General features: G+C 34.4%; 1 long non-coding RNA gene and 1 other non-coding gene across 2 annotated transcripts; both read left to right on the top strand.

Moving 5' to 3' along the window:
* Positions 1 to 4,413: 4,413 nt before the first annotated feature.
* LOC118059237 (U5 spliceosomal RNA) lies at positions 4,414 to 4,532 on the top strand. Its single transcript, XR_004689282.1, has one exon. It is a non-coding gene; the product is annotated as a U5 spliceosomal RNA (small nuclear RNA).
* Positions 4,424 to 5,432, top strand: LOC140955913 (uncharacterized). The gene is made up of 2 exons (XR_012170665.1): positions 4,424 to 5,058; positions 5,126 to 5,432. It is a non-coding gene; the product is annotated as an uncharacterized lncRNA (long non-coding RNA).
* Positions 5,433 to 11,535: the final 6,103 nt, after the last annotated feature.

The raw sequence follows: 11,535 nt of genomic DNA, 5'->3' as shown, positions 1-11,535 counted from the left end.
GAAAGTCTTTTAAACTTGAAATTTACACATATTAACATTACATTGTATTTAATTTTTTTCAAATAAATAAGAATGGTGAGATTCAAACTTGTGATCGCTTGATCATTAAGGTTCTAATAATATGTCAAATAACAAATTCAACCTAGAAATTTAAGTTGTTAGGTGAGATCTCAAGGTATGATTATATTATTTTCTAACACACACTCTGAGGTGAAAACACTTTGAGCTTGAAACTTGCACAGACCCACATTATCTTGTGCTTGATTTTTATCAAATAAATAAGATGGTAAGATTTAAACACGTGATCACTTGATTTTCAAGACTCTGATACCATGTTAAATAAACAATTTCATCTAAAAGCTTAAACTATTAAGTGAGATTTCAAGATATAATTAATATTATTATTTTTTAAAACATTTTTTCAGATTTTAAACTTAAAACTTGTACAAGTTTATTATTAGCCTGTAAAATTTAAATAGATTCTCAATAGAAAAATAATAAATAATGGAAGTTATAATTATGGAAAAGTTTGTATACAGTGTTATGGAATCTCTTGAAGCCTAGAGTTAACTCTCACTCTTTATTTTCATCAAATCAGATAGGTTTACAAATGTTCTACTTCCTAAATCTTGTTTTGTTTTAAATAATGAAATTACACACCAAGGCTAATTTTCTTTTCTAAAAGTGGCTTGCCATTATACTTAAGCTCAATACGACACAGAAGCGATGTGTATGGCTCTTGAATTCCGAACAAGTCCTTGTCGTGGCACAATATCGCAGGTTTTAACAAGGCTTCTTGCGGGTAAATATTTTTTTTCCTCGAAGTTTTTATTTTAATTATTTGAACTCTTTTTCTAAAACTCTTAAACGATGATGGTAGTTTCTTTTCCTGCTTACAAAATATGGCCATTGGATGACTGCCATTTGTTGCCACTTGTACACGTGTAAGTGGGTCGGGAGACCTTAACACCACACACGAGAGATGTAAAATCAAAGTTAATAAGTCTATATCCCGGGGTTGACCAGTTTAAAACCTGGTTTAGTGGTTGAGTGAATGACTCAAATTAATTTAATTTTTTTAAAAAAATATTATTTTGATTAATTAAAAAAAATCAGGTTTTTTTATTAATCCAGCTCGTACCAAGTCTTTGATCAACCTGGTTCAGAGGGTTGAACAAATTAATTCAAAGTTTTTTTTTTAATAAAAATTATTTTAATTAATTAAAAAAAATCATGTTTTTTTTTAGCAACCTAGCTTATATCAAGTCTTTGATCAGTAGAATATTGAGTTGATCCGCTAGATTTTACCGGATCTTATAACTAGCTAGACATAGAATTGTAATACTTTTCTTACTAATTTTCTAATATGTGAAAAGGAAGAATATAATTTCTGGTATAACCAATAATATTTTTTTGTGTAGTTTATGGTGATGTTCTCGAAATAACGAAAACAAATAATACTGTGAAATGTAAAAAAATGCTGATACCAGGATACCATTAATGTTCTTAAAGCAAAATTTTATAAAAATTGACAAAACATAAAAACAAAAGAATATCTTAACAGGTTAGCTGCAAGCTGCAATATATGTGGCTGTACGAAATCGGTGCAGTCTCAGGGAAGCTGGTGCCGGACTATCAATTCTGAACAGTTTGTATTAATTGCAGAACTTTCAACATCAAAAAGTTCAAAAATATATCTGATTTTTAACCAGTAAAATCTGTGGTTCCCATTAATAAGAGGGTCATACACTCAGGCTGCAGGGACCCAAGTGCATGCTAAGCTCCATATCTTGATGGATTTTGTTTGGTCATGTCTTCATCTCATTTATCTGCTACGACTTTTTGCTAGCACTTGATCTTAACTAAGCACAACCAAGTTGTTGGATTCTTAGATGAAAAATCTGGTACCCATCGCAATGTCCCTGTCCCGACATTTTTGTTGAACATTTGTTTGTAGTTGCTGCTAAGTGCTAACTATCCCAGTTGACAGGAGAGGATCATCCTTTCACTTGAATGCTCAATCCATCTGTATTTCGGCTTTCCTATCCATCGGTCACTTGCAGGCTGTTCACATGGAGGACAGGGAGGAATAAGACAGGCCTGACCTTTTAATCTAAAAACTGAAGAGAAAGAGAGCCAAGTTATTTTAATCACTGTATCATTAAAAAAGAAATCATTACAGCTATACTATCCAGCCATGCGTGTGGCGCCTAAGCTCTGTTGTTTAGCTCCATGTAAATGAGAAAATCCTGAACTGAAGGTCTAGACGAAGACCTCGTTGAGACTAATGTAATAACAGAAGGCCTCAGATGAGAAAATTGTTTATAGCAAAGTGGCGAATCGAGAAAGTTCTCATGTACTTGCGATCTGCAGGATCATCACAAAAATGGCAATAGATGAAGCAAAAGGCAGTGCATGATTGGCTTGGAAGTCTTGAAACAGAGTGGTTGGACGTAAATGTCTGCCATAGTTGAAAATCTTGGTTGGCCATGTTCAAATAAAATTTCAAGGGATAGAAGAGAAGAAGGGCCTTTCATTATTAAAAATCAAACTGTCTAGTCGCAATCCTGTTTGTTATTGGTCGGTAACAGAGACTATTCAGGATCATACATTTCTCGATTCTGAGCTCTAATCTCAAATCATTAACCCATCATTCTTCTTCGTGAAATTTAACTGATAATAACACAGTAAACAATTGGGATTGGCTCATGGCATGGCATTTAGAAGCTAAGAATTGTCCTTTGCCTGAAGAAGAAAGCTGGCAACTTTGTGAATCTTCTGGACTCCAATGTTAATGGAGCAAGGTCTGCAATGGAAAGGAACCGAACAATTTTATGAGCAATTTCGACGGGACGGTTGCTAAGCCTGTCTGAAGTCTCCGCTGTTTCCATTGTTCATGTGTGTGTGGAACTTGATAGAAATAACGAAAGGGCAGCAAATGATGAAAATAGATTAAATTGGACAGCAGAACCACCAGTGAATGTTTGATCTTGACTGATTCGGTTTCAATGGGTATATTTCTGTAAGAAATCAAGACTTGTTTAAATCTTAAGCTTTAAAATGCCAATTTGAAAGGAAAATATTATCTTGAAATTGTCATGGGAAAAACCATTTTTTATTAATATTTATTTCTGTGAAATTTTTGTTTTGAATAATATGTTTGAAAATTTCTGTTTCTAAGAAATTAAGAGTCATTTTGATTGGGCAAAAAACCAACCTCTAGAAATAGTTGCCTGCTCCGGCTGAAACAAGTTTCAGAGCCTTTATTTTTCTAAATCCATATCTAAAATCCGTAACTTTAGCCCTCGGCCCTCTATTCAATGCCAAGGAGCGCCCAATCTTAAAAGCTAAAAATTAAGCGGGACCTAAATTTAAATCCATGTACAAAAGGGTCTCCATCGCTGGAGTAGGGCTGGGCCTCCAGCGCATTTAACTTAACTAGAGTGTTACTAAATTTTTTTTTATCAACATTTTGTAACTAAAAAACTGTACAGATGGCGGGATTGGGTGTTTAAGAAAAACTATATATATATTGGTTAAAGTTAATTGAGATTGTATAATGAAAATAATTCATATCTTAGAGATAAAATTCTGAGAATATAATTATCGATATATATGTTATAATTTAGAGACCAATTTGTCATTTGTCTAAAAGTAAAGGGAAATGAATTGTTGCTGCAAGTCTGGAGCCGAAATTGGAATTATGCGTGAATCATTGTGATCATCGCATGTGGAGGTGGTGGCTCGTGCCTTGCCCCGGCTTTTCACGGTTTGATTTAAGTTTTAGTTCTTATAGATAAGGTTAAAATTGGGAATAACTCAATTATACACAAAATTCATTTATAAAAACTAATTTTTCATGTTTTTTTTATTTTTTTTTTTAGACTCCATACACAAAACTCCACCTCTAAAACAAGTATTTTTATGTTTGGGAATATGGTTACGGTTGTTTTTTAAAATGCATTTTATTTTGAAATATATCAAAATAATATATTTTTAAAATTATTTTTTGACATTAGCATATAAAAATAATTTGAAAATAGAAATTTAAAACAAAGAAAAAAAATTAAAAAATTTTAAATTTATTTAAAAATGTTTATAAAACACAAAAATAATATTCATTTAGAGGGCTTGAAAGTCAATTTTCTTGATTAATTCAAATGCTAGCAGCCAATTTAAGTCTTGTTCAATATTAGAAACTCGCATTTGTGATTGTCAAATTATGTGAATCGAGAGGGAGAAAATCAAACATGGGTGGCACTTGGAAGTTAAAGTGCAAGAGGAGGAATGGATAATTGGGGTCATTGCATTTGGGACCTTGGGTTTCCAAATATCCCACATCGAAAACAAGGGAAATCACCTATCAGCAAATGCTCTATATATAGACAAGTAAACTCCGTTCCACAATCAAGCAGCCGCGCGGTGATCACAGAGCGAACTATTCTTTCGCCTTTTACTAAAGAATACCGTGTGCACGCCGCAAATAGCGGCATGCTCTAATTTTTAGAGGAGCCTTCTTTTGTTGAGTGGCTCCAGCAATAACAGTCGAAACTTTTAATATAATTATTTATGTTGTTATACTTTATCAATTATTGTCTCGATAATCTGCGTGTGAGTGGTCATGAACTTGAGCAAATTGACCAGGCTTATCAGTGATGAGTAAAGTACAACTGAGCTGAAATATGGGTGATGTGACTTGTTGCTTTTTCTGCGAGACTGCTGGCACAGCCAAGCATCGGAATACATGTCGTCTACAAGCTGAGAAGGTTGTGCAGTAGCCAGTAGTTTAGTAAGTTGGAAGGTAAAGAGCTCCTAGTACATTCTTAGCTAACCAGTCAGCCATTATGTTGGCATCTCTAAAATTTTTACAAAGTAATTAACGAGCACTCCAGCAACAAGAAGACTACATGAGTAAAAACTGCTTTAAGCACAACCAAGGAATCTTTCCCACAGCATGCTGCTACCCAACCCAATCAACTACCAATCTGGTTGCTTCTAGCACAGCAGTTCAGACCTGTGCTTGAATTTGCAAGTTCCACCGTCCGAAACCTGTCCCTGGTGAGTTGTGATCTTTAACATCTGAATTCTCTCCAACAGGTATTAAAACGACTACTGCCCATGACAGGGGGATGCGCCGCGCCTTCTATTTTTGGTTTGGCGCCACCACGCCGAAGGCGCAAATCCTCTCCTATTTCAGTACTGAAGCAGTGTTACTCTGGTGGCTTAAAAACTACAATGCTATATGGCTGCTCAGAAGTGCAAGGAAAACAACATACAAATCAGGTTTTGAATTTATGTTGTTGACTGCTCAATTCAAACTATACTAGATGCAAGCATTTGTTTGAGATCTCTTTTTTCATTTGGATTATTGTCTTTTAACATGATAGATGTTAAAAACTTCACATCAATGCAGACAAAACACAAACAGTAAATCAATCATGTGCCTAAGCTCCACGGACACCTTACTATGGCAATTCCGAGATTGGAAAGTAGGCACTCATTCTTGTGAAATTGATAGCATCTAGCGAACGAGATTTTATTCATTTTTTTGTTAAAATGACATGTTAAGTAACTTGTTTACCAAGCGGGAAGCTTTCATTTTGATTTGCACTACACTAATTGCTGCCAAATTCAGTGTTGAACGGACCTTTCTCTTTCCTGGTTTTGAATGAATTCGTTGAAAGTTTCTCGAACATGTCAACTTTTCTTACTCAAGGTGTAAAAATTTGAACTGGAGGTAAATGTATTGTACTGTAAATATCAATTCAAATGACAAAGCGATCTGCAATCTGAGAGAATGAAGTGTCTGAAAAACAAAATAAGAACAACAAAGAAAATACAATTTGTTTAGTCACCAAGTCTCAAACTTCAGATGTCTAAAGTAGGAGCAGAATCCCACATCGAAAAAAACAAACTTTCTCTTCTCTGTTATAGTAGACACGAAAAACCGCGAACGTGCCTGAGCTCGGTCCCGTGGGCTTGAAATCCAAGTGGAGGCAATAAGATGACGATACATTGATCCAATCGTCGATTAGCCAATTTTCTGGCCTGCCCTCAGCTAGTGAAGGCCTGGATTACAAGCTTCCTAACTTTATTTTTACTCGTCAAATATAGGGTAAATCCAACTGGACCATCACTTGCCCATATTGGTACTTGGGATCTAAGAAAAAAGAGAGGAATAAGAAGTGGTAGGGGGGAGACCTTGCTGAAAGATGTTCCATACAGTCTCAACTCTTTGCAATTGGAATAAGAAGTGTACTGCGGCTCTAGGAGTGGCGCTTTTTTATTTTGGCAGATACCTCCTGAAGCACAAAATTCTTTTACAGGCAGAATTTCTTCATCCCAGTCAAGACTCGCTCTTAGATAATAATCCACAAAAGAACAAAGAGTTAAGTGGGAGTCGTACAAACATCTTTTCAATTTTTATTTTTTCAGTCTCTGGAGTGCTTGAAGTTTTGCGTCTTTAAAACTATATGCTCGTAGAAGCTCTAGAACACAACACCCTTCCCTATTCATTTCTTAGACCTCTATCAGTCTTCATGGTCCTATGAGATCATTTCCGTTTCAGAAGCTTGAATTTCATCCCCTCCAAGTTTGCCAAGAACTAATCCTCCACGTCTTCCCTCTCCCTAGGTACAGCTCCAAATTGTTTAACTAAAATGTCCACAACCAAAGGCACCAAGTCCTTGCAGGGAACACTTTTCTTATAAAGCTCTCCCAAATGCGAGTCACTGAAAGTTATCATTTGATCTGCATGTAAGCCACCGTATTAGTAGTAAAAGTACCCACTAGTTGGAGCTTGCTCCCACAGGTAGTGCTAAAGCACTGGTACTCCGGTGGCTTAACAGCCACAATATTAAATGCCACCAATAAGCTCTTAGAAACTAATGAGTTACTCAGAAGTGCAAGAAAACAACAAAAAGATGTGGTTTTGAATTTATGTATTTGGCTGCTTAATTCAGCTATACAAGATGCTAGCATTTGCATCACAGTCATGATCAATGCAAACACAACAGCCAACCAATCATGTGCCTGAGCTCCACCGACACCTTCCCATCTAGAGAACTGGACTTTATTCCTTATTTAATAAAATGATACGCTAATCAACTTGTTTACCAAACGGGAAGCATTCATCTTGATTTGCATTACACTAATTGCTGCCGAGTTCAATCCACCTTTCTTTTTCTTGGTTTTTAATGAATTCATTGAAAAGCTTTTCAAAAATATCTACTTCTCTTACTCGGGGTGTAAATTTGAACAAGATCTGGATGTATCCTGCCATGTATACACATATCCATTCAAATGACAAAGCGATCTGCAATCTGAGAGAAGAAGTGTCCATGTCTTTGGAAAATAAAACAAGAACAACAAAGAAAAAGATAACTTGTTTCAAGCTGCACAAGTAGTAGGGAGGAGCACAATCCCACATCGACTAAAACTTACTTTTTCGACATCGTTATAATGGACGCGCCAAACGAGAAGAATCGCCGAGCCTGGTAGCGTGGGCTTGTGATCCAAGTGGAGGCATTAAGGTGGTGGAACGTTGATCTCGTCCAGATGGCTGAGTCTAGTTTGACGAATATCAGGCCTGCCCGTTCCAAGCTAAGAGCTGAGCCATGTGACCCTAGCGAAGGCCTGGGTTACTTGTCTCCTAAAGGGGGGGGCAATGCGTGAGGCTGGTTTCACAGAGCAGCGACAACCTCCCGCTCCTGGCAGTGGAAGGATAACAGGCTGTTGTCACCTAGACTCATATGGTCTAATGGGCTGATAAAACTGGACCATCACTTTTTTTTTTTTAATCCCCTGCAATTAAATCAAATTTGTACTGTGGATTGTAATATTATTAATCTCGGCCTGGGTTTTGAATTCTCGCTGTTCTTTTCGCGTGTTATTTAGCTTGCAGTGTGTCATTAGCAGATCACTTTGATTTCTGAGAAAAAATCAGTCTTCCTGATTTCTGAGTAAATGGTCCTCAAATTTTCTGCTCTTTCCTCGTGAAGAATATAGGCATTGACATCCCTTGGTTCTCTGTATTGTGGTGGATCAATTTTACTATTTTGAAGTCCTACAGATCCAATCTTCACAAAGTGATATTGAAGATGGACTTTTCCTTCATTGTTCCAGTCAGGGATTGATGAGTAAAAAGTTAAGAAGATTGGAATATTTCCATTCTTCACAACTTTTGTCCTGAAATGTCTGACTGCTTTCCTGAAGTTTTCTGGAAAACACTCAATTTCCTTTGAAGTTAGTTCCTGGATAAATGTTCCTGAGAATACCTGCACAAAAATAATTATAAACAATTGTTGGGTCTGCTCCTTCAATAAAATTTATTTTTGCTCCTATGTGAGAATGATCCCATGTATAATAGGATTCACTTTTTGCTGGGTCATAGATATGTTTCCTTGCAAAATTACCAATTGAAACCATGATTCAATGGTTAGTGTTGGGTTTTTAAATCTGGATGATGGTTTTCCTAAGGGTACTAATGTGGCAATGCGTGAGGCTGGTTTCACACATAGCATTATTTTATTTTATTATTACATATATTTTAAAAAATAATTTAATAATTGAGTAAATTGTAATATCTTCTTAACAGTGAACTATTAAACATATTATCTAGTTCTTAACAAAATAATATTCATACATCTTGAAAAAAGATATATATCGCGTTTGCATAATAATTCATGTATCACGTTTGCATAATTTCATTATTATTAAATATATTTCAAATAATATACATCGCATTTATATTTCTAATATTTTTTCTGCAAGCGCAATATTAAAAGAAATGGTAGCATGGGAGTAAAGCATTAATTTATCTTGTCGATATGTTATTTTATTATTAAATATGTTTCAAATAATAAATTCATTATCGAATAAATTGTAATTTAATTATATTATTTTGGAAAATTATCTTTTTTATGATGATTGTTAATCTTTTTTAACATGATTTCGCTGAAAAAATATTGTTATGAGTTTTTTACCTCGTCTTGTTTTTATCTTTTCTACGCTATCTGAACACAAATTTATCATCACTGCTTTTCCGGTTCTACCCCCTCTCTTTAATTTGTCCCTGGTCATTATATTTCAAGACAGCAACAAAACTTTATGCAAACCCCCGCTGGATCTTGAGCCTATAAAGAGGATGTTGTGGTGTTTGGATAAATCGGGCCTCTTGATCCCAAGCCCATTCGAAGGCTAATAGCTTTAAAATACATAAATGCCACAAAGACAAATTGCTTCTCCGAGGTCGGGATGTGCAAGCCCATACACGAGGCCTTATGGTCCGAGAGAGGGTCTCGAGCCCAATAGAAGGTTATTGGAGTGTTTAGATAGATTGGGTCTCTCGAGGGTTTGTGCTTGCTGGACCGTTTGAGCCACCTTAGAGGTTGTGCCTCGCTCTTGGGATCGGATCCAAGGATGGGTTGTTTCTTCAGAGACATGGAATGCCTAGATGAGACAGACAATCCACTAAGTCCTAGGTTGGTAAATTTGATGGGGCTTTCCTTGTCTCTTGTACCGAAACATAATGATGGGTAAGGCAGGCCCAGGGCCCATCCATAGACCCAGTACTGGCCCATCTCCGAATCCATTTCTTTTTTGTTTTTTTGTTCGATGTATATCATATTGTGGGGTAAGACAAGCTTCCTCCATCCAGCCGGGTTCATGACCTAAATCTCAACTTCTTACTTTTTAAGAACTTGTTTGTTGTCTCTTTATGTTTATATTTTTTAGTGCTAGGATTTTTTTTTCCAGCCTGTTGCGTATTGCGGGTCATGGACTAGTCATAACTATTGACAAAACCTGTTTGATGTGAGAAAAATATTGTATAGATGCCTTAATTTACTGTAGATTATATCAATGAATTTGCATTTTTGCCTTTTAAAAAAAATTCTCAGGCCATTCTTTCAGGGGTAAAATGGTATTTTTGCTATGTTCAATTGTCATTTTAAATTTGTTCGGAGGTATTACTTTTTTCATATTGTTTTTGCAGCGGTACAATTACTTGGTTACCTTTAAAAGCAAAAACAAACCTTTGATCCAAGGGCTTTATATGAATGTTCACTAACAATGCACAGTGTAACTATTCTGATGCCCTTGGAATAAAAAACAATGTTAGGCTTTGCTTTGGAGGCATGCTTGAGATTTCACAATTTTTTTTTTTTTTTTTTTTTTGCAATACTCGTATGGTCATAGGGCCATTTAGTAATTTAATTAATAAAAAAAATAAAAAGTAAATTATGTGTTCATGGAACACACCAACAAATGAGTCTCCTTACTATTTTTAGACGGCACGTGTGGTGGCTTACAGAGATGAAAAACTAGTTTTTTTTGATTTATTTTAATTTATAAAAACGGTTAATTATAAGAGGTTTGACGGCGATTGAATTTCTTTTTTTTTTTCTTTTCTCTTTATTCATTGGTTTTTTTTTGCCTTCCTTTGCAACATTTCACAACAACCCTTTAATTTTGTTTTTCTTACAGATTTACCAGTTAGAAAGCAATCATTATTTTTAAATCATAAAAACCCTATCAAGAAATCCTTAGGTCACCAAACACAACATGGGAATCATATGAAAATATAGTCCATGTTATTTTAATTGATTTTTTAAAATTTAAATTAATTTATAGAATAGAATTTTTTTTTCAATTTCATCCTTCATTATTTTTTTTTTCATTTGAGATTTGGTCATTAAATTAAATTAAATTGCTCATTATTTATTTTTAAAATATATCATTTAGTATGTTATCATCTCTATTCATTTTAACATTTTTTTAAGGTTTAAAAAAATATTTAGCTCGCAGTGTAGCGTGATGTAAAAGAACATTTGTTTTTTTTTTCTTCTTTTTTTAAGATCATGTTTTTTTTTATTAATCTTTCAACATTTAATTCATTTGGATATTGGGCTTTATTTTTTTTGTTTCTATATGACTTTTTACTAATTTTAAAAATGACATGCGTTATCTTGTATTTTTTTTTTATTTTATCATTCATTGTTATTTTTTTAATCATACTATTAAATCAACTTAGCTTAATAGATCTAGCTAAGTCAATTACCTAAGTCTTATTTTTTTTTTTTTTTTTTAAATAGTCCAAGTCGCATCATAGTGCGAGCCCCCATTCTAGGTATGCTCGAGCAACTTGTTCAAATATTTTTATTGAATGTTTTTACCATTTCAAGCCTCCAATATTTGTTTAATTTGAATTAAGGTTTCTAATTTGTTTCAATTTAAATTTCATGGTATTGTCACGGGTTCATGCTCTAAATTGAAAATCTCAAGGGTTAAACATGATTGTTCTTAGTAGTTTCAATTTTTTTTTTAATGTCATTCAATTTATCAACCCCTCAATATTTTAAAAATTATATTTCTATTATATTTTGAACTTTTGACTTCCTAGCATTTTTATATTTTTTTACAAGGTTATAAAAAAATCAAATCTGATCCCAGTCAAATTCTAATTCCGATATCAAATAATATTCTCTTAAATCCCCGAAAAAGTCTTCAACCAATTATTATTTGATCACAATTATT

This window comes from Populus alba, chromosome 9 (genome assembly GCF_005239225.2).
Source record: "Populus alba chromosome 9, ASM523922v2, whole genome shotgun sequence".
NCBI lineage: Eukaryota > Viridiplantae > Streptophyta > Magnoliopsida > Malpighiales > Salicaceae > Populus > Populus alba.
Note: the sequence above shows the minus strand (reverse complement) of the source record. Positions and strands in the feature narration are given on the sequence as shown.